The sequence below is a fragment of the Protopterus annectens genome, chromosome 15.part0, assembly GCF_019279795.1.
Source record: "Protopterus annectens isolate FY-2018-M chromosome 15.part0, PAN1.0, whole genome shotgun sequence".
Taxonomy (NCBI): domain Eukaryota; kingdom Metazoa; phylum Chordata; order Ceratodontiformes; family Protopteridae; genus Protopterus; species Protopterus annectens.
The window spans coordinates 280,534,802-280,558,652 of record NC_056749.1 but is presented as its reverse complement, the minus strand read 5'-3'; the positions used below and the strand labels follow the sequence as shown (position 1 = coordinate 280,558,652).

General features: G+C 40.5%; 1 protein-coding gene across 1 annotated transcript in view; it reads right to left on the bottom strand.

Moving 5' to 3' along the window:
• The window catches only part of LOC122789643 (A-kinase anchor protein 17B-like), a 699,729-nt gene extending 676,272 nt beyond the window's left edge, over nucleotides 1-23,457 (bottom strand). The window contains exon 1 of the mRNA XM_044057053.1: nucleotides 23,159-23,457. The gene's annotated coding sequence lies outside the window, so the exon portion shown is untranslated. The remainder of the gene's footprint in view (nucleotides 1-23,158) is intronic.
• Nucleotides 23,458-23,851: the final 394 nt, after the last annotated feature.

The following is a 23,851-nucleotide window of genomic DNA, read 5'->3' as shown; positions in this document are numbered from 1 at the left end:
TGACCGATATCAAACACTCAAATTTGGGTATTTATATTTGTCATTTTCCTTTGGTAAATTTACAAAAGCTTTACATTTATCTATAGAATTGAGTTTTACATTTTAAAGATGCTTCTAGATTTTTCTAAATGTCAACAGAAGTCAAAAGATTATCTTTAGTAATGCAATCAAACCAATACATGAAATTTTTGCACAGAATTGTATCAGCATGAGCTACTATCAACGTCTACTGCTGAGGCTATAAGAAATATAAAAAGTTAAATTTTTCAAGTAATAGCAATTTGTATAGAAAAACATTTAAAAGTTATATAACTGACGTAAAATAATGGTAAAAGTACACTCCTCAATTTAGATTCTATACAGTACTTTAAAACCCAATTAAAAAAATAACTTTTCAATTTATATGAATCCTTTAGTTTAAATGAACTCAATACAACTTGTTCATAAAAATCTTTTCGTTGAATATCATTTGAATTTAGTCACTGAACAATTATGCTAAACATACCTGCACAGGATTCTAAATTTGGAAATACAATTCCTCCATATCTCTCACACACAAATGATTCTGGATTGCCATTCTTGGTTTTAATGAAAACCATAAGGACAAAAATATTTTTTCTAGGTTTTGCATTTCATTTTCAGCTAAGAGATTGTAATGCATACTATTTTAAGTAAAATCTTAAGCATCAACCTTTCTTCAAAAGTAAAAAACACTGTTCTGCAAGAGAATTTCATTAATAATTTTGGAGTAATATTTACTATTTAATATCTGAATAGATTTCCATTTCTGAATAATTAGTCTTTTTCCCCCAGCTATATTTGTCTTTTAAATGAGTATCAAAATAACTTCATATTTGCTTTCATTAAATTTCATATATGAAAATTTAAAAAAACTGAACTAGATTAATTCAAAAGATACATTAATATCTCCTAATGTCAACAATCTGTCATCTGTAAAAAAATAGAAGTTATGTTCTTACCATAACGTTCCATGTTAGTTGTCTTCTTCTCGCCTTCTTCTTGCTGGATGGGTTCGGAGCCGACCTCGGCTCCGACTCGGCCACTCTAAAAGCTCGAGAGTTGGTTCCACCGGCTCGAGGCTCCCCTTATATCCCACAATGCTAGGCGAGAGTTACCTCAGATCTCGTTTGTAAGCTAACCCCAGCTTATAATAGTAACAGAATAACTCTAAACAGAGTCCACCTCTAACAACAGGAAGAAAGAAGGGTGACCTACATCCTGATCCAGGAAATATGCACAACAGCATATGCCTAAGAAAGAGGTGGTAGAAAGAGAGGTCACAATCACAACTCCTCTAGGTCTGTCCAGGCCAGGGGAAGGAGGGTGGGACAAGAAGAAGGCGAGAAGAAGACAACTAACATGGAACGTTATGTTAAGAACATAACTTCTATATGTTAAGTTGTCTATCTCGCCTTCATTCTTGCTGGATGGGACCGGCCCTAGCACCTTGTCCCGGTGGCCTAACGGAACAGACTCCTGAGAACAGTGGAACCAAAGTTAGCTCTATGCCTAGAAGCCAAGTCCAACTTATAATGAGAAATGAAAGTGTGAGGAGTAGCCCAAGTAGCCGCTGCACAAATGGTGTCAATAGGCAGTCTGTCTTGGAAGGCTAAAGAAGTAGCCAAAGCTCTGGTGGAATGGGCCTTAGGTTTATTAGGCAGTTTTTGGTGTCTAATTTCATATACAAGGGAAATCAAAGATGTTAGCCATCTGGATAATGATACCTTTGAAACTGAAAGTCCCTTTCTGCCCGCATAGGAGACAAACAGCTGATCAGATTTTCTGAATTGTTTTGTTCTATCCAAGTAGTACCTCAATTGACGATGAACATCCAGGCAGTGTAATTTTTGTTCAGACCTATTGGAATATTCTGGAAAAAAGACAGGGAGGTCAATGCTTTGATTTAGATTTGACGAGACCACCTTAGGCAAAAAGGACGGGTTAGTTCGTAAGGATACTCTGTCCTTATGAAACAATAGATAAGGAGGTCGACAGCTGAGTGCTTGAAGCTCTGAAACTCTAGCTGAAGTAATAGCTACCAGAAAAAGAGTCTTCCATGATAGCAATTTTAAAGAACAGGAGACTGCAGGTTCGAAAGGGGGAAGAATCAAAGAAGCAAGAACTAAATTTAGGTCCCAAGGAGAAGGAGGATTTCTTATAGGAGGTCTGAGAAGAAAAACTCCTTTCAAAAAGGCTTTGCAAAGCTTGTGGGACATTAAGGCAGATTCAGAAATACCCACATGAAAGTTAGAAATAGCTGCCAATTGAACTTTAAGAGTAGAGGGAGATGAACCTGCATGGAAGAGTTCAGCTAGAAATTCAAGGACTAATTGGATGGAAGCAGTGAAAGGATCTATGTCCTTTCCTTGAGCCCAATATGTGAAGCGTTTCCACTTACTCAAATAAATCTTCCGAGTGGAAGATTTATGGGAAGCTATCAAAATATCTCGAACGGAGTGAGATAATTGAGGAAGCCTGGCTAAGGTTGGAACTGGAGGAACCAAGCAGTGAGGTTCAGAGAGGGGAGGGAGCGATGAAACTGACCCGACTGATGGATCAAAAGATCTGGAACTAGGTCCAGATTCCACGGTCGCTCCAATAGAAATCGATGTAGAAAGGGGAACCACACCTGTCGAGGCCAGTAAGGAGCAATGAGGATCAATGAGGCCGCCTGAGCAATAGCTTTCTGTATATCACTTGAGAGATTAGTGGGAAGGGAGGAAATGCATACAGAAGTCCCCGGGGCCAAACTTGGACTAGAGCGTCTCTGCTGGGTTGGCCTGGTAAAGGGAATAGAGTGAAATATTCTCTGCACTTGCTGTTTTGGGGAGTAGCAAAAAGATCGCAGCAAGGCTGACCCCACTTGAGGAAAATTTCTCTCACAACAGAGTCTTTCAGAGACCACTCGTGAGGCATGAGGATAGCTCTGCTCAACTTGTCCGCAATTTGATTGGACTTCCCGGGGATGAGCGTTGCTATCAGAAACCGCTGAGAAGAAATCGCCCATTGCGACAATCTGACTGCTTCTCGACACAGGGGTATGACCTGGTTCCGCCTTGTTTGTTGATGTACCACACTACAGACATATTGTCTGTCTGGATTGCAATCGCTCCCAAGGGAAGAGAGTCTTGAAGGGCTTGCAACGCTAAAAGCACTGCTCTCATCTCCAGAACATTTATGTGCAAGTGGCATTCGTTTGGTTGCCATGTGCCCTGGACCGTCCTGCCCTGATAATGCCCCCCCCACCCGATCAGGGAGGCATCCGTTGTCAGAGTAGCAACCGGAGGGTGGAACAAAGGGTCTTCCCAACAAGAGCTGAGGGGAAGACATCCACCACATGAGATGATTTTTGCACGCCTGCGTGATCATAATGGTGTGAGACATTGGAAGTTGCTGGTATGACCATTGAGTAAAGAGCATCCATTGAAGGATCCGCATGTGGAATCTGGCTAATGGAAGCAGAGGTATGGCCGCCATAATTCCCAACACTTTCAGAACTAACCTGGCTTTGATTCTGTTGTTGTTGAAAAGGAGTGAGACCAGTTTGTGAATGTCTGTTATTCTCTGATGTGTTAGTCTCGCAGACATGTCTACTGTGTCTAGATTTGCGCCTATGAAAGTAATAGCACGACAAGGCGACAAAACAGACTTTTCGCAATTTATTGAAAATGCCTAACTTTTGACAAATGCGAAAAGTGTAATCCCTGGCCATCAGAAGGAGATGCTTGGTGGGAGCTGTGAGGAGCCAGTCGTCCAAATATGGAAACACCTGGAATCCTTGTCGTCTCAGGTGAGAAGCTACCACTGCCATGCATTTGGTAAACACCCGGAGGGCAGTGGTGAGACCAAAGGGCAGGGCCCTGAACTGAAAATGACTGGTTCCCAGCCTGAAGCGGAGGAATCTTCTTAGTACGCATCCTGAAGGTCTATAGAGCACATCCAGTTTCCTTTGCCCAAAGGGAAGGATGGATTGCAGCGTGACCATCCGAAATCTTGTTTTCTTGACTGATCTGTTCAAGATACTGAGATCCAAAATTGGTCTCCAGTCCCCTGTTTTCTTTGGAACTAAAAAGAACCTTGAGTAGATTCCGGATCCTTGCTGGTCTGCTGGAACTGGCTGAATTGCTCTTTTTGCAAGCAGTTTTGAAATCTCCCAAACCGCTAGATCCCTTTGAGCTGGTGGAACATCTGGAAGGGATTTTTTTGATTGGTTTGGAATGCGAAGAAAGGGGATAGAATAGCCTTCGGAAATGATGGACTGTACCCATTTGTCTCGAGTCAGGGATAGCCAGGCTTCTGGGTACAGTGACAATCTTCCCCGACTGCCTCCGAAGGTGGGCAGCCGGGCAACACCTCAGGGATGCTGAAAGGGCTTGTCAGAGAAGGCTTCCCGATTGCCCTGGTTCTGCGGACCCCCCCTGCCCCTAGGACGACGTCTACCATTGTTATTCCCGCCTCTGGCGGGGAAACGACTGTGCGTCAGGCGAAGTCCCTTGAGATTGTTTACGGAACCACATCTTTCCACCTTTCTGGCCTTTGGGGTAAGGCCTAGAAGGAGTAGAAAAACGGACTCCGGCAGAAAGGGTCTTGCCATCAGTTTCGCACCTAGTCAAGGTTTCTTTCACTTGAGGACCAAAGAGAGATGATCCATCAAACGGGAGTTAGTGAAAGACGCCTTGAAGGGGTCCGAAATTGCATAGCCGCATCCAGGCATGCCTACGTAAGGCCACACCTGTCCCTGCGGCTCTACTCGCTCCATCAGCCGTAAGAAAGAAGGCGCATGGAGGAGTTGGTTATGGAGTTAAGGGTAGCCAGCTGCGTGTTCATCTTATCTTGAAAACCCGCAGCTGTAGGGTCCTTTAACATTTCACTCGCCTTGATCAAGTCCCTTTGAAGACGAGTAAAATGGCATAGGTAGTTCAGCTTAACGCATGGTGAATGTCGCTGACGAGAACATCCGCTTCCGCACCTGTCCATGGACCTAGATTCCTTGTTAGGTGGATGGACAGGTACTGAAGGATCAGCTAGCTCCTTCTTAGTGGCAGCAGCTACCACCATAGCATCCACAGAGACTCCTTTTGTCAAGAACTGTTTGTCTGCTGGTGCCGTTATGAACTTGGAGGGTCTCCTGGGAGTGGGGTCCACTGAATCAGGAGCCGCCCATGCCTTCTTAGCAACCACCTGCATGAGGGGGTCAAAGGGGGGGGACACCCAGGAGGTGGAAGGGCGAGAGCCAAACGCCTCAAGATACACAGATTCATCCTCCGAAGGGTTGAGGGCTGGCCAATTTCCCCTCAGCTTCAGGATCTCTAGAATGTCTGCAAATGAGACATCTTCAGAAGGGGAACGGGGAGAACCCTCAGAATCATCTAAATCTGTGTCAGACGTGATGGACTCAGGTGAGTCAATGTGTTTCCTCTTACACTTCCTCTTCCGAGGGGGCTCTTCTGCCAAATCAGGAGAGGCCTCGGAAGAGGATGAAATCCCACAGGGGTTCCTGAGGAGCTGGCTCTCTGCGGTCCGGGATGAGGGAGTGAGTCGACTTGACCTGAGGCACCGTAGAGGGAGGGGCGGACGGAGCCGACTGTGGAGTAGAGCCAGGCTCTAACACACTCCGCATGACCTCGAATGCACCCCTGTCAGGCAAAGCCAGAGGTCCCCGCTCCGAGAAGCTAAGAACCTCCCTCGGCACCGACAGAGATGGCTCCGAGGCCAATGTCGGAGCCGAACTCACCAGCGCCGAAGCACCGAGAGGGGGGTCGGACAAGGGTCCGATGCCACTCACCCCCTCGGAGCCGACGAGGGAAGTCCGGTGCCGAGATTCTTCCAAGGAAGAAATCGGAGCCGAAGACAATTGTATCGGCTCCGACGCTATCACAGTCTCGGTTCCGACGCGACCCGGCTCCGAGCTCAAGAGAGTCGAAGGAGGAATATATTGATGGACCGGGGCAGGCATCGACTGATGTCGGGCTCTGAAGCATCTGGGCCAGTGAGTCGGGCTCTGAAGCATCTGGGCCAGTGCCTCGGACTTAAGAAGTCGACTCACTACCCTCTGAAGGTCATGATCCGACAGCCTCGATGACCTAGAGGAGTGAGATCTTTGGCTCCGTTCAGACAGCAGGGGAGATCCTGGAGCCGAATGAACGGAGCCAAGGGATGGTGACCTGGACCTCTTCCTAGTTGTCGGCTCCGAAGGTCTGGTCGGAGCCGACACGGGAATTTCTACCTCGGCCCAGCCGAGCCGAGGGAACCACAGAAACTGTGGACTGAGACTCATCGGCTCCAGCCGGAGCCGATGTAGACAGAGGTTTAGAAACCTTAGGTCTCGGCTCAGTTGTCGGAGCCGAAGACCTAGATGCCTTAGAGGGCTTCCCTGTAGATACAGAAAGGGAATCCTCTGGCTTGAGTAAGCCCCTTAAAATTAACTTATTTTTTTCTTTCCTGCAGGACCCTGGGGCTGAAGCCATGGCACACAGCACAGGAGTCCTGCAGGTGCAAAGGTCCCAGACAGTAGACACAAGAAGTGTGAGCGTCTGTCAGAGACATTTTCTGACAGCACGCATCACACTTCTTGAATCCGGAGACCTTTGCTTCTTTAGACATCTCAAAAGGTGTAATCACACACAGTCACAAACACACTAATTACACCCTGTCTAGTTTAAATTATAATAAACCACTAACTAGGTTTTTTAAATAAGAAAACTAACACACACACTCCACTAGGGAAAGAAAAAAAGGCCTGTAGGCCCAAGGGAAGAACTTAAAGTTCTTGAGGGAAAAAAAACAGGAATTTTTAAGAAAGGGGATAAGAATTCCTCTAAACTAAGGGAAATAAGTAAAAATATTAAAATTAAAGGGGTTTAATAGACTAACTTCACAAGAAAAGTCACTTACCAAGAACTGGTAGAAAACCAACACCTCGATAGCTGTAGCGGCAAACGAGATCTGGGGTAACTCTCGCCTAGCATTGTGGGATATAAGGGGAGCCTCGAGCCGGTGGAACCAACTCTCGAGCTTTTAGAGTGGCCGAGTCGGAGCCGAGGTCGGCTCCGAACCCATCCAGCAAGAATGAAGGCGAGAGACAGACAACTTAACATGCTGTATTTTGGAATGAAAATATTTATTAATTTCAAATTCCAGTACTCTTTCTGATACTATTTGCAAATTACCAAAGCAAACAACAGACATTCCTGCCTTGTCCCTTTATTTAACTTACATGAACTGGATATAAAACTTTAACTGGGTCACTAAAAGGCCCACCTTTGTGCAGAGGGATAACTCTTGCACAATCCCATTCGTTAAGCACAAAGCAAATCTAGAGGCCAAGGTTGAACAATGACCCTAAAGAGCTAGAATGCCTCCTGAATATCATGAACCATGACCAATCTGGGACATCAGGGCCCATAGATTTTTTTTTTGCTTTGTACAACACATTGTGGCCTGATAGCCAAGGGAGTTACGGTCATGGGAGTTTAACTTTTGAGACAAATTAGCAGAGCGAAAATGGGAACTAAATTTATCAGCTTGTAGGTTTGCTGCATCTGTCAGCGCCATATAGGTGGTTTAATTTCCAATTATAAGCAAACGATAAATATGACTACCCACGGAGTAAAATGTTTCGCTGCCAAAAGAAACTAGAATGAAATAGTACAAACAAATCAGGCAGCATAAACAACCACGGTTGCAAATAAACACCAGTATCCACAGAATTAATAAGGCAAAGAACGTCTTTATTCGTGCACCAGGTTAGCGCTTTCACATTCCTCCATTCTTCAGACCATATACATGCATAATACATTATGAATGCTTAAATACTGCAAACATAACCAATCACCTAATAAATTAAAAACATATCTTCCTGAACTGCTTAACAGGTTGTTTGCAAATACATAATTACACTAAATGCAAAAATAAACGTGATCTATTTAATGACAACCTACTACTATATCTTAAAAGATCTTTTACAGATGAAATACTACACTGAATACAGCAACTATACTAAAACATTTGTATAACAGAAACCTACTGCAACTAATAACAGTAGAGACAACAAACACTATTAATAAATAGAAATACTAAAAAAAAATATATATATATATATATATATATATATATATATATATATATATATATATATATATATATACACACACATATACATACACACACACATTATATATATATATATATATATATATATATATATATATATATATATATATACATACACACACATACACACACACAAATATATACATACAACTTTTTTTTTAAATTTAAAACCTATACTTAAATCTAGGAGAGAGAGGAAAAAAAAAAAAAAAAAAAAGAGGCCCTTTCATTAAGGGCTCTGCCTCAATCAGCCCTCAGTTTCATAATCCAGCGGTTTCTCTCTTCTCTACGGCATTTCTAATATCTCCTTCCCGTACACTAGGCGAGATAGCATCTATCACTAAAAACTTAAATTGGAGTTTATTACCACAGCTCGGCACATGTTTAGCCAGGGCATTGGTATGCAAATTAACCCTGATGGCATAAAGATGCTCCCTTATTCGGTTTTTTAAAAACCTATTGGTCTTGCCTACATAAAATGACCCACAAGAGTTACAGATGGCTAAATAGACCACATGAGCAGTATTACAATTAGCACATACTGGGAAAGTAAATTGTCTCCCATATCTGGATGTATGAAGCTGCTGATCGGATCAATATATGCACAGAAATTACATTTTCCACAAGGAAAGGTACCTGATACTTGCTCTTCAGATTGAATACTTCTGACTTTGGAATGGCACAATAATCTTTTAATATTTGGTTTATTTTTAAACCTAAATTTTGGTCCGTCTCCCACTATAGCATGTGTAACTGGGTTAGTAATAAGAATGCCCCAATGTTTGTTAATAGCATCAAAAACTACATTATCTTTAGTAAAGAACATTGGTATCTTAACTCCAGAAGGTGGAATAGAAAAAGATCTAGAAACTGAGTGTACTGCATTATGTGAAAAATATGGAGTAGCTCCATCTGGTCTCAAAATCATTAATCATACTCAACCCTTCATGTACCTCAGTTCTCCTGTATCCTCGGTCTACCAATCTTTTCAAGTGTGTTTAATTTATCCTGAAAGCCTTCCTCTGATGCTTTCAAAACATGAAGCTCACATATCCTGTCCCCTAATGTTGTTTCTGAAGGTGTATTGGGGGTGCAAACTACTTCTATTTCTTTGGCATCCCTTCCTAAATAAACCTGCTAGAAATACTTATTGGATAGTCCGATACTGTGGGGATGGAAGCAGAAAAGGCAGACTAGACCCTCAGACATGGCCCACACAGAGAAACATGTTTATTCGCCTCTGTTAAATCCTCCATGTACCTGGCTTCTGGGAAGGGAAAGATGTTTTAATAACGCTGCCTTGTCACTAGCAGCTACTGCAAGTAGACAAGCCAAATGGTGAACCACTGAGAGTAATGTCTAGGTGAGAGCTGTCTGATGGGTGGGACAACAGGTTCTTTGTTGGCCTCCAGAGGGGAGCAATCTGGTATAGTCTCTCGGCCACTACCAACCTCATGTGGGAGGGTACGCTTGAAAGACTGCCACGAATCCACTGAAAGTTGTCCTTTTTTTAAAAGGAGTTCTTTCCAAAGTGCTGTTGTTCATGCTGTAGGTATGTCGCAGAGTGGAAATCTCTCACCAGCTGCAGTGAATGTTTTGCTCCTCTTCATGTGTGCCTCGACTTCAAATCCAAAACATGTCTACAGGCATTCATAAAAGTTACTGTGGTCTCTTCATCTAAGTTAGTCAACCTAAGCCAGATATGCCAGTAAACTGCAATTCTAAGTCACAATTTTGGCGGAATGTGCAAGATACATGCACACTAAGGTCCACCACAAGTGTGTTCAGAGACTTGAAACAGTTTTACAGGATCATCTGTTAAATATACAAGGGCATCTTACAAGGGATTTCTCTGTTAAAAATCTGCCAGATGGGCCCCACAGTTTAGATACAGAGTAAGTAAATGCCCATATCTAAGCAGCAGTCTTATCACATTAGACTCCTTGTTTGGAGGGTGGACCACTGTGTCCTGGGATGCAGGAGCCTGGCAACTGCTAATGCAAGTATATGGTTTAGGAAATTTCTCACCAGAAACTAAAATCCTTCAGAGAATGCAGGGCATGCTTGCACTTCAGAATTGGGGCAATCTTATGCATTTCCAAGTGGCTTTAGTGGCCATCAATTATGCTCACACAAGATGGGACCACAATTAAAAAAAAAAAATACATTACTGGGAGGACCTAAATGCCTTTTACAGTACTGCCTGTGAAGAGGACATGATCAGATGGCCTACTTCCCTTGGGCCATAACTACGGGATGTAAAACACTGTCCTCCCTAATCATTCACATCAGTCACATGATACTCAGTGGGAGAGTCCACAAGTTTCCTCCTACAGTGGGCTTCTTACATACTTGGAAAAGATGAATAAAAGGAAAATTAACACTGGCAGGCAACTGCTGCAGGTCTTGAATGTTGCTGGCATAAACAAGAAATTGAGAGGCCTATGAACTCCATCAATGAAAATCTACTGGACCAAAGCTCTGACCCAAGGTGCGCTGATGGGGCAAGCTGAAGTACCCATGTGTTGGCTCAATGAAAAAACAAGGGCTGACAACAGAATCATCCCAATATACACAGGACAAGGCCCTAGTCATCAATAACATGGCAAATACCAGTGCCAAAAACACAGGAACTGAAATAGATAGTAAAGCTTTGGCACCAAAGGTAATGCTCAGAATATGGGTCTGAACAGAAACCAGACACTGAAGACACAAGACATAAGCATCAAAGCAAATGGTGCCGACATTGTAGTGACTGACCAAAGGCTGTGCTCCAGCATCCGAATCATAGCCTGTTCAGGTTGGCCACTTAAGTATAAAACAGAATGGTCATCTACAAAGACTATCCTATTGCATCTAGAAAAGTAGCCAAGGTGCATTTGTTGGGGATGCAAATCAATTTCAAAATCTGCATCAAACTTCCCAAGTCAGCAACAGCAGGAGTGTGCCAAGCCTCAGCACCTGTTATCTCAACATTTAGGGTTCAACAGTAATTTCTACTTCATTTAAAACAGACAACAGCCACAATCCAATGGGAGAAAGTGTCTGACTTATAATATGGAATGCAGACTTCTCCCCAACTGTGACACTAGCAAAACAGACCAAGCAAAAACTTTTTAAACATGAATCTTCATCAGTTTACTATGCACCTCTGGTACAGAGCAGGAAATGAAAGATTTTGTTTTTTTTTTCTTTACATTAAAGGTTCCATTACAGAGTGCTTTTCAGGACTGAAGTAGAAACTGACAAGTCTAGTCCAAACCCAAGGATTTCTGAATGAAGACACAGAAGGCTTATATGATAGACTGCTTAAGCAGATACAGCTTCAACATGTCTCATACTTAACTGGAGACGCAAAGTAAATAAATAGAAAAGTTCTGAACACATCACACCTGAAATGAATAGGACTTCTTTAAAACAGGTTACGCACTTTTGGTGCCCCCGCCACCACACAGGATCATTTCAAACTCTGCTCCATGGTGCCCAAAGCACCATGAAGAAACACCAACAAAGTCTCCAGCTAAACCCAAGAATATAAATTTCCCTATAGGTTTAGAAATCACAACCACAACAAATAACCAATTTAAAATCAGTCTGTGGCCATCCGAAGAACATCTTAAGCAGTTAAACTAACATCTGTACAGAACTGCAGGGTGGTGCAATACAGGATGGGGATACTAAGAAAAGTAAAGATTGGATTGTCATGCTTGGCCAATCTGAAAAAATACTTCTACTCAATGTAAGTTATCGGGAATAAACTACAGCTGGATACTAGTCTGTCCATCATCACACTTTATAACAACTTTTGCCAGCAGACTTATGGCTTACTTTCTTTAGAAATAAGAGCAAGAGTACTAAAAATGTCCTAACAGTTTGCTACATCTTCTCAGATGGTTTTGTTTCGTCCAGTGCCTCTTGTATATCCGCTGCATTATTTTTCATGCATTCTTATGCAGACGCATCCAAACTTTTAATGCTTAAATACTACCCAGCACACAGTTTCTCGTAACTGCACTACTGTATTTGTGCAGCTGCTGATACAGTATGTTGTAGTGTGCTGCAATGTGCTTGACAGTGCACAAACTGACTAGAATTTATTTACTTTCCATTTGGTTAACTGATCTTGCTACCACATAAAAAAAAAAAAAAAAAAAGGAAAACCCCCTCCAACAGATATTTACTGCTTTGCACGGCTGTCCAGTGAAAGCTCAGACTTTATACAGATAAAACCAAATCTTTAAAGGAAAGCTTTACAGTTGTAAAGTGTTCTTTTTCCAACAATAAAGGAGCTCCAAATTTTATGAGAAAATGATTGCCTGATCTCATTAAAACCTCTAATGAAGAGCACAGTACTCATTTGTCTCCAATGTCTACAATTAATTTCAACTAAGCCAGTGGCCACTTCTCAGACAATTTTCAAAAATCGTCCTTATATATTTCTACAACAGAAACATGGTATTCACTGAAGACACTAACCACCTAGTGGTGTAAATATTAAAATCACATAGGTGATTTTGTCATGCTGACATACAAAACGTGAGGAAACGACAGCTGGTGATAGCGATAATGAATACAAGACATTCTCTAGATCAAAGACTTCCTTTAGGGAACTCGGTTATCACAGGTATGAAAGTGACCAAGCAGGATAAGCCAAGCACTCGAGTGTTCTATCATGGACAAGATGGACCTGCTCATAAATTATGAACCATGTACACTTAAAACATTAGAAATGAATAAGCTGGTCAGGCCACAACACAGCCAACTTCTGTCTCCCTGAAATCTTACCAACATGGTTTAAAGGACTTCATTGTTCCATTTTTTTCTGTTCCTTTTTATCATGGCATTCCTGAGATCTACAAAGCCTCTTCAGCAGAGCATTATGGGCAAAAGGTGAAGAGCTAGTAGCCTGTGAAAGTTTCAGATGCCAAACTGATTGACTATCAAAAACATTAGTCCTACTGCTGAAGAGGATGGATTTCCTCATACCAACATTGCTGGAGAAAGGAAAATGTGTGACAAGGACAGACAAGAATGCCTGCTAGTCTGGTAAAACTGTCTCATACAGCAGTCCTAATGATTGTTAAGAGCAGCAAACACAGGAAGGAACAAAAGGTTCATGTAGGACACAAGGGTCATACCTCTCAACCACTCCACATTATGAGGACAGCATAACTTTTGGCTTTTAAAACAAGACCTATTGGCTACATTTCACAGCCAATGAAAGAACATTCTCCTGGACCTAGCTGCAAGCAAAGGGGAAAATAGCAGACCAGATTTTAAGCCCTAGAGTATCGCTCAGTTAAGAGTTCAGCGAGTTGCTGGTGAATTGCGGTCATTCTCCTACTGCCCATGTAAACGGAGTGAAGATTTACAACAGCACAAGACACCTACCAGTTATATCATTTGGGGACAGATGAATGGGGGGGGGGGGTTATTTCTTGTCAGTTATAGTATACTTCTCAACTATTCCTGTTTCTGACTCATTTTTGCAGGGTCCTCTTAAAATATTTGTTACTGTAAATCATTAAGATGTACAGTTAGTTGTTAAAGCTAGACAGGTTCATACCTCTCTGTTCTGAAGAGGCATGCTGATGCAAAATCTGTGGCTCTTGAGTTACAGTAATATTTAATAACTGCCCATCTTCCCGAGTTACCATTATTTTGGCTTTGTCCGAAATACTTGAGCAAAGCTGTTAAACTGTGTGTGTATGTATATGTTATATATATATATATATATATACACACACACACACATATACACACACACGTAAAAAAAGACACACCCCAATTTTTACTCAAATTTTGGCCTTGTTTAATCCTTTGTAATACTCACTGATTTATCAGAAAATAAAATAATCAGTCAATACTGCTAGAGTTTCACAGTTCTTTGCTCAGACTTAATTTCCTTCAGAAAATGCGCGCTAATGCAAATCTTAGCAACTTTCTATGCTGAGCAAGGTTTAAAATCTAAGAATTTGGATTTTTAGCTTTGTCCCCGATTCTTGCTATAAAAAGTTGAGAGCTGTTACAGAAAATGAGCAGTGGGTATAAAACAGTGCACCATGATTAATTCCAAATGTAAAGTATGTCTTAGAAAAAAATGAGATTAGTTTATGCAAATAATTCAGCAGCAAAATTTGCAAGCATGTGTATGTCTACTGAAATAAGGGTGGTAGAGACCACTTGGCTGCTTTGTACTATATGGAGTGGGAATGTGTAATTTGTCACAGCAAAGAAAGGAAACATTTTTCTGGTACACTGATGTAGATGTACATCAGCACAACAAGAAACATTTCATTAGTTTATATCCTCCAAGAGGAGGAAATTTACAAATTCTCACTATCAACCCATGGGCTTGAATTGAAACACAAGCACATGTTGAATGTTACGATTTCGGATCCCCTGCTATTATTTTTGATAGCCCCCTGCTACGAGTTTGCCATACATCTCAACCACTCTGCTTTCAAAGCCTTTTTTCAGGGACACAGCAAAACGAAGGAAGCAAATGACAGAATTAGTCAGGCTGAGCAAATGCTACGAGTTTGCCATACATCTCAACCACTCTGCTTTCAAAGCCTTTTTTCAGGGACACAGCAAAACGAAGGAAGCAAATGACAGAATTAGTCAGGCTGAGCAAAGGCAGGATGGAGACCATAGAATACTTGGAAAAAACAGGAGGTACTAAATAACTCATCTGCTTAAGTTGTTACAAAGAAAGCAAGGGAATGGTGCCACACTGGGACTGACACTGAAACGAGAAAAAAAAAGTGAGCATTCATCAGAAGAGACAGGGTGAAAGTTCAGACAGAATCAAGATCAAAGACCAGACAGACTACATCTCACAATCCTCATAATTCAGGCCAACATTTTGGCAGACCTCTTGATAGAGATCCTCAAACAGATCACTGGCTACTCCAAAATGCCAAACTAGAAGACAGAAGTGCAGTATCTGTGTACAAAGTGAGGGATCTAGGAAAAAAAAAATAACTCAGCAAGTGTAACAGGGGAAATCATGGACAGTCTTAATACAAGTCTAGCACCTTTGTTGTATTTCAGAAATCTGCAGGACAGCAAATCAACAAGCCAACAACCAGAAATGACAGTTATTAAACCCAGACCTAACTTTGACTTCGTTAGAGGTGAACTTGACAAGGGAGTACCTCTTGACTAAATCCCACACAGGAAGAGGACAAAAAAAAAACTGAAGAAAAAAAATAAAACTGAGGAAATAAAGAGCTGCATGGTAGGAGACAGGGTTGTGGGAGCAAGGTCAGTGCCAGGAATTAGGAAAGTGAAGTACTGTAGGGGATTAGTCCTGGGTCCACGATTTATACGTTTGTTCAGACATACCTGACAAGACAGACAACAAATTAGCCTCACTGTTGATCACAGAGCTGCATCAATGGAGGGATACAAAGATGTCAGTTGAGACCCAATGCAAACAAATGCAATGCACTGCACTTGGGCCACAACAACCCAGGTGTGAAGCATCAGCTGAGAAGGGGAAACTGAACTAACAGCAAACATGGAGGAAAAGGATCTTGCGGTTTTTAAAATCACACCTGGACTGGGCCACCAGGAGCACAAGAAAGGGCATTAGCAGCAGACAAAAGCACAAAGATAAAAATGTATTCTCCATAAAAACACAAATTAACAAAAAAATGTGCCTTTAAAATAGATAACCATAAATGTAAAGCCACAAGCATTCTCCAAGCATTCCACAAATACAAAACAGTATTTACCTAAACTACCAGTTTTTAAACTTTTGATTTCATAGCAAAGCTATTTAATATTACTTTGCAGAAATTGCTAAGTTTACAGACAAATATTTTATTCTATGCTAGCAGTTTTGAGACCTGCAGCTCTCTGGCTTTCCCTTTACAGCTTTGTAACAGATTTAAAAATTACTGTTAATTACCATAAGCAAATTTAGCAGTTTTTCTGTTAAATTATATGCGTGTGTTTTTAAGTTTCTCAGCCAGAAAGCTACATCCACAGTGGTTCTCAAATCCCAGAACCAAGTTACAATGTAACATTAATTTCTTAGATACTCAGTGATAGCCCCTTAGAAATGCATATATCTATGGGAAATAGATCCCTAGCTAGCAATTTCGGATGCTCACACTACTACTCAGGCTCGCAAGGGATATGGTACCTAGTCAGGCACTCTTAAAATAACAGAAGCAGTTTCCTGACAAAAAGCTAATCCATCAAGATACATGGGGGGGGGGGGCACACACTTCTCCAACCAGTCACCCATCTACTTACATACCAGAATGCTTTATGATGTGGGTGAAAGCCAACCCAACCAACAAAAACCTATAGGGAATGGAAGACAAAGCTACCCCTGTTAGGAAATCAAACTGGATAACCAAGCACTCTGAGGCAGCAATGTTATGCATTGAACCATAATCTATGTTTAAGGCTATAAACTGTTAACCAGCTTCACTCCGTAATCATGTGATTTCTTCAGTCTCCACTTATCAGTGTGTGACTCTTCAAAGTCACTTACAGAACCGAACAGTGCTCCTTGATCACCCTAAAGAGGTACTTGTGCCTAGACACTTAGCTGGTTAAAGTTTGAAATAAATGCCAAAATGAATCAAGCATCTACCTAAAAATGGACAAAATATCAAAGTCTCCTTATAGCAAAGGCTAAAAAAATGGCTCATCTTTTAGTTTAAATCTTCAAGTATTTGAGAACTGCAAAGTTAAAAATTCTTTAAAAGACTGCAAACACACTAGCAATTTCATATTTACCCCTTCAAATATCACTTAGAATTCTTGAAACCAATATCAGAATCGGACATTTCTTTAACTGTCACAAATGTTAAAAACGGCAAAGGAACAAACAGTGCAAACAAAACTAATAACCACAAAAGCACTGTGTGGAGAAAAGCGATGCACCGGACAGCTCAGCTGGTTGTTAAATGTTAAGAAAACTCCTCAACCGTACAAACTCATGCATTACACACCTCAGTTATCTTGCATCACCTTTACCTCTGTAATTACAAGTACAGTATCATCACTTTTGGTGGTCACCCCACGCTTCTCCCCCCTCTCTCTCTGTACACTGCACCACTGTTCTGTCTTCAGTAAACCCATCTTAAAAGGGAGAACTCCAGATTTGCACAAAATATTCCAAATAAAAGATACAAGCAGTCCACAGAACTATATTTCAAAGAATAAAAACCATCTTACTTCTACAGAAAAGCGAGAAATGGCCTACTCCAGTTATCAAACTCTCTCTCTCTTCTGGTTACTGACCTCATAAAAACATTTAGGTCTAGACATTCATGCATGACACTAACCCTCACCACTCTTCTCTGTTCAGTGTTTTAGCAACATTTTACTAGATTTCAAAACATATAAAGAAACACTGATAACAGTGTGCATAATGAATCAAAGGTCTTCAAGTAGTATAATGTTCCATACCACTAAAAAATAAGTGTGCTCTGAACAGGAAATACCAAGAACAGTATAAAAAATGCCATGGAGTTGTGACAATTGCTGTTGTCACAAAATGCAAGACTTTATAGCATCAGAGCAACCTTTAGTACCATCTTCAACAGTAGATGGACAAGCAAATACATTTGTTGCAAATATTCTCCTTCTAGTACAAACACTTACACACGTGTATACATATATTCAGATGTACATACTATTATCTCCATCAAAGTTAAATTTTACACAACACACATAGATGTACATATCCCACATACACAAGAATAAGCACATATAGGAAACTAAAGCAAAACATACACAAGACAAACAGTCCATAAAGGCAGTTTCGGCAGTGAGCTCCTGTAAGTCACTAATGAAGTCTGTGACTGAAGGAAAAACCCTGACTAACTGAAGTTCCTACTATGCCTAAAGTACTTTAGGGAAAACAATGCACGACTCATCCCCTGTGGTGCAGACAGATGACCCATGTTCAAATTACTTGCACAGGACAAGAAGGATGGGAATAAGAAGCAGTTGTTAAGTTCATCCATTCTAGAAGAGGGATGTGGCTCAGGCTCACTGCTTGGGTGACAAAGGGTGCTCTGGGTGCTGCACATGAAAGGAAAGCATCTGATCCTCAGCAGTCTTATGGAAGGCAGCAATTAGTGAAGCTCAAGACAGCTGATGCAGAGAATTTGGAGCTACATGACTATAGAGGGGAGTGTGTTGGAACCAGCTGCTACCACCCACGTCACCTCTCAGCAGAAGGAAAGGATTTAGGCCCTCCAGGCAGGGAATGAAGGGCCATGAGACTCTGCCCAGTGCAGAATGTGCCCAGAGAGAGCAAAGTACGAGTCAGCTGGATTGGGGGAGGTGGCCCATTGGACAAGATCAGGAGGATGAGAAAAAAAGTTTGAAAAGTACCCCCCCCCCCAAAGCAACTATTAAGAAAAAACTTGATTATTTTCATGTTGTATAGGCCATATACATCAGTACCAGATCCATCTTGATACAAGTACTATACAAGCTGCATTATCTGTATTTTCCATAAAAAAAAGTTTGCAAAGGGTGGCTGTATCCCCTTAACCCCACATTTTTTTTATATGGGAATCATACACTATCAAATTCTAATTAAAACAGAAAACCTACCCACTACTTGAATTTCAAACAAGGGAAAGTACATTAAAAATGCTATTGCAGTCACTATGTGCAGTTCTTTAACAGAAACAAGTGGTATGGTAACCCGTGAGCAGCAATTATAAATAATAACAACAACAATTTGAATACATATTCACATAGTCATGCTGAGGCAACAACACAGTCTGGCATTCTTAAAACAGTTATTTACTATTTAAAAGGCCTACGCTACCCCTCCAACAAAATGAACATTATTCTGAAACAGAAAAGGCGGAAGTAGCAGTGCTTCACATCAGCTCTATAGTAGAAATGTGACAGTTAATGATCAGCAAATGTTTAACCCTGCCATTTTTCATATCCAATCCAAGCACTGAAGTCAAAGTCCAGATCCTTCAACTTTTTTTCTTTCTACTGGTAAAACCTCTGTACAGAATACATATAAACTTAAATGGAACTCATTTCAGTGGATATGCCGGTCACTGCACATTATGTCAACTTTACGCTCACACTACTGACATAAAAGTATAGCATCATGAATAGACAAAGCCAGTATACAGCTACATCCAAGGAAGATCAAGATAACAACTAAACTCCAGATGATGGAAGTCTTAAGTCCAAAAGATGACATCAACAAGACAATAAGGCTGCAGGCTACAACCATACAATTTAGATTAAAAATGTAAACCCTAATGCCAAGGAAATTTAGCACATTCATTTACAGTGCAAAGTACAGAACAATGGCTGCAAAAGGAAATGTGAACACTGGCTTAGCAAGACCAAGGTCACACATTAGCCAGTTCAGGAAGAGGCACCCAATACAGTTTTTGGATGACAGACACACAGCCTGTCACATCCACGATTAATGGTATGTCAACTAATACAGTCACTAAGTCTGCGTTCCTTAAAAAGATATAGTTACCTCATTATCAACATTTGGTGCCCTCATGCCATATTTGGGTGGTTAAAAGTAATTCAAGAGTAGCAATGACAAGCAAAGAACATAGCAACAATTAAAACTGCAACTATATTCTTATCAGGATGGCGATCATGAATACATAAGGCTTCAAAATTAGACATAGGCATTAAAAAATCCGGTGTGTACCAAGACACTGCTGTGCATAAGCCAGATGAGAGCCAACAGGCATCAGAAACTTCACAAGTACCATTAGGATACACCCACAGGAGGTAACCAAGCAACATGCCTCCACAGAGAAGTGAGGGGTCACCCTCTCAATAGAAACCAATCTCAGAAAATAAAAACCAGGAAACAGTAAGACAGCCTATCCCCTTCATAGGGAAGCATGTCTATCCACTAGGTAAGCAAACAGAAACAACTGTGAATGTATGAAAACACTACAGTATTTAGAATAACCCATCTAAAAAGTAACCCTTCTGGTAAAAATACAACTAAAACATTTTACAATGTCTAAATTAAGAACCACTCTGGTGAAAATGACTATTACATACATGAACGTGAGAAAATGGTATGGATTGCTCTTTCACAAATGAGATATACTTAACAGTACTTCTCCAAGCCTAAACTGCAATATACATCTATTCCTTTATAACTGTAATCCTACTTTATTCTGAATGACTTGAGCAATATAATCTGATTACAAGAAAGCGCAGGTTCATATCTAATGGCAAGTACAAACAGTTAGATTTTATACAGTCTATAATGTTTCTACACCATCTTAAAAGTTCTAAAGTAATGGCACACATGAAACAAAATCAATTTCTGGAAGTCTCCTGAGTTGTGCTGTAAGAGTAGAGCACATTTTGTAACAAGTTATTACCAAAGCACCATAAAAATGAGGCATCCCACTACTGTATGGTAGGAGCATAATTTTCACCCTTTACACCCAGAATTAGAAACAAAAGGGCAAAATTCAGAGGCATTTGTGAAAAGTGGTACTCTGAATTTTTCAGAACACCACACAATTTAATGAAATAACTGGACGTCCCTTGGAATAGTCTAGAATACTACTGAAGGTAAGCCAAATTAAGTGACTGAATTTAACTGAGTCATTAATTTAACTGAACAATGGAACTTGTCAGACTTGTACATACCCAGCTAGTCGTGCAAGAAAATTTCAGATTACCAGGAAAAAAGCTCTGAAGCTCTCAAAATCACCAAAGGGCTGGAAGAAAATAGCTGGGAAGATGACTTGAGAGAAACAGAAAGATAAAACAAAGACTCTACGGGTAATTCTACAACGACCTAATCAAGTAGAAGTGACACCATAGAGTTACAATTTATTAAAAAAAAAAAAAAAAAAAAAAAAAAAAGCAACTGAAAGGGCAATTGCAGGGAAGTGGGACAATCTAGATATAAACAAAAAGTACAACCGGAATTTCAGATAGGAGAGTTACAAAAAAAATGTATAATATGAAGGATGAACCGATTCAGGGTACGGTACAAACGGAAATAGTTCTCATTTTGTTACATAACTGAAAATTACAGGTGTATCTCCACAACTGACATGCTGGATTTTTATAATGCTTCTTGCTAAATCAGATTAGCCGGCTAGACTTAAAAATCAAAGTTTCAAACACCTTAGAGCCTTACTTGAAAATATCAAACTACAAACTGCTCCAACATGAAATACAAGAGCATTCCAAAGCACTTCTGGGCCTCCACTAAAACTCCTTTATCCTGGCCTACCCAACACACCCTCACCAAGACAGCATTGCTTCCCAATTCAATTCCCATTTAACCTTCACCTACAACAAAGACAGCACTACACTTGTACTGACCACTAAATCTAACAATACTGTTGGTGACCCACTCTACTCCTGCTATATCACCAAACTTTGGAACCCCCTACCACTACACACAGTAAGCTGAAAAATTAAAGGTTTTCCAAGATCACCTTATATAGTACCTAAATAACTCCTGGCTATGGTCATACTCAACCCTAGGATAATACCTTCATGCAAGACCTCCCAGTACATTTCACACTCTTAAAAAAAGTTTATCCAAGTACTAATTACCTGCTGTAGCTCTCATTTAACCTATCTGCAGTACTTTCTTTCCACCTCACCTTAATCTTGGGCATCAAATCAAAACTTCCCAATTTTATTATTCACAAATATCAATTACTATATTGTAATGCAACTTATAATAATGTAGATTCAGCCCAATACTGCTGGATATAAAATTACATTCATGTACTTTGTTGAAAGGTTTTTGTTTCTGTCTCTGTACTGCAACTGCTATCCTGTGTGACTTATTGCTTGTATTAATGCACACTGTTTTTATGTGGGGTCTTTTCTCCCCAGGCCTTTGTTGAACCCCCCAGTCAGAATTTCCTGAACAAATAGAAATAAACTACTACTGTATGCAATGTCATTCCAATCCAGATTCAGAAAGTGGAAAACGGTAAATGTTAACCTATGCATGTTATAGGGTGCTTATCAAAACATTTTTAAAAACCTTCTCAAAGCACTCCAAAACATTTAAAAAAACTGAGGAAGCCAGAAATCAACTACTTTGTTTTTTTTTCTACTTTTATGACTTGAAATGCTTAAAAAGTACAGCAATGTGTCAACATGGGAAAACAAATGTTTATTTGAAAACAAAGCCTTACAATATCATATATTTTCCTGAAAATTAAGAAGTTATGCAACATTATTTGGCGACTACAATTTTCAGTACTTTGCAAATGAGTAAGGGTAGTAAGTGGTACTCAAACAATAAGAACTCTGGATAATATAAAAATGTAACAGCCTCCCCCTTAAACAAAAAAAAAAAAAAAAGTGTCCCTACATATCAGTACTGCTTCATCTTCATGTGCAGAAGTGGTTTCAGCACACCTACCCAACTACAGATGTCAATTCACATGACAGTGTGTCAAGATGTAATAATGTGTAGTAGGATAAACAAAGCACAACACACATCTACATTATCCCAGTACTGCATCATTTCTGTATCAGCAATAGCGTCTAGCATATGTCAAAACATCTGACCCAACGTTCGGCAAGCTGTCAGACTGTGTGACAAAACTCGAGGAGAGAAAAAGTCTAGAACATCCCAGTACTGTATTTCAATACGCAGTAGTTCCAAATATGCATTAAAAAACGTTTAGACTGTGAGGTGTAATAACTGGGCAGAATGTGAGATACGAAAAGGAAGCAAACCAATGCAATCAAGACTTGTGGACACCGTTACGAGTTTATAGGTCAAAACACCGCTGGCCCACGCGCAGAAAACGCATATTCGTATTATTCTAGTACGTAACTTTTGGAAACCAAATCTAGAGATATACGTGACAACTGAATTATACTTCTTGGGGAAAAAAAGCTTGCAAAAGCCCTTCTAGAATTAACCCACTCCAAAAGGAAACCCAGGCCCGGGATAATTTTAGCTGTGGAACTCGAGCACTCGGTCCGCAAAGCTAACATTCGTAGGTATAAACTGATGAAAAATGAAAACCTCGCTTACCTAGGTCTACAAAGGTAAAAAAACTTAAAACAGCTTAAGCTGTTAATCGTTTTAGGAGACTGACTTTCACAAAAGAACAGTCTTCTATAAGCCAGTTGAGTCGCTGTTTTATCCAACAGTCATATTTACTTAGTCTTTTGAATATCTTCTACGATATCGTTTGTATTCTGACATTTTTAAGTGGCCTACATGATTTGTATCCGTCACCCATAAGTCAATTCTCCGTTTCCAGTAGCTTTCTTTACAGCCGTTGCTAGATTCCCGTGGTAAAGGGGACCTCGCGGACGTCACGACATACATCATAGGGCGGGGAAATAGGAGGGGTTGTGGAGGACTTAGCGATCGCTTGTCTAGCGGGAAAAGAAAGCGGTCAGCCATTTGCCACGCGATATCATCACGTGTTGTCTGCCATTTGCTGCACGATATTTTTAAGCAACAATTTTACGAGTGTTGGGGTATAATTTTAATAAGTGGTGTAGAGTTATACATGCCTCTTAAGTGCCTATTATTATGGGGTTTAAAAAAGTTCATGTTCCTCAAGGTTCCATATAGGGTCTGTCACACATTCAGTGTTAAAGGAACTCAAAAAATCATATTTTATTCATTGTAGCTTTGTTTTTGAGCTTAATGCCTCAAAATCACTCCAAGTGCTTCTTTTACAATTTTAATTTGTTTCTGTCAAAATGGTGGATG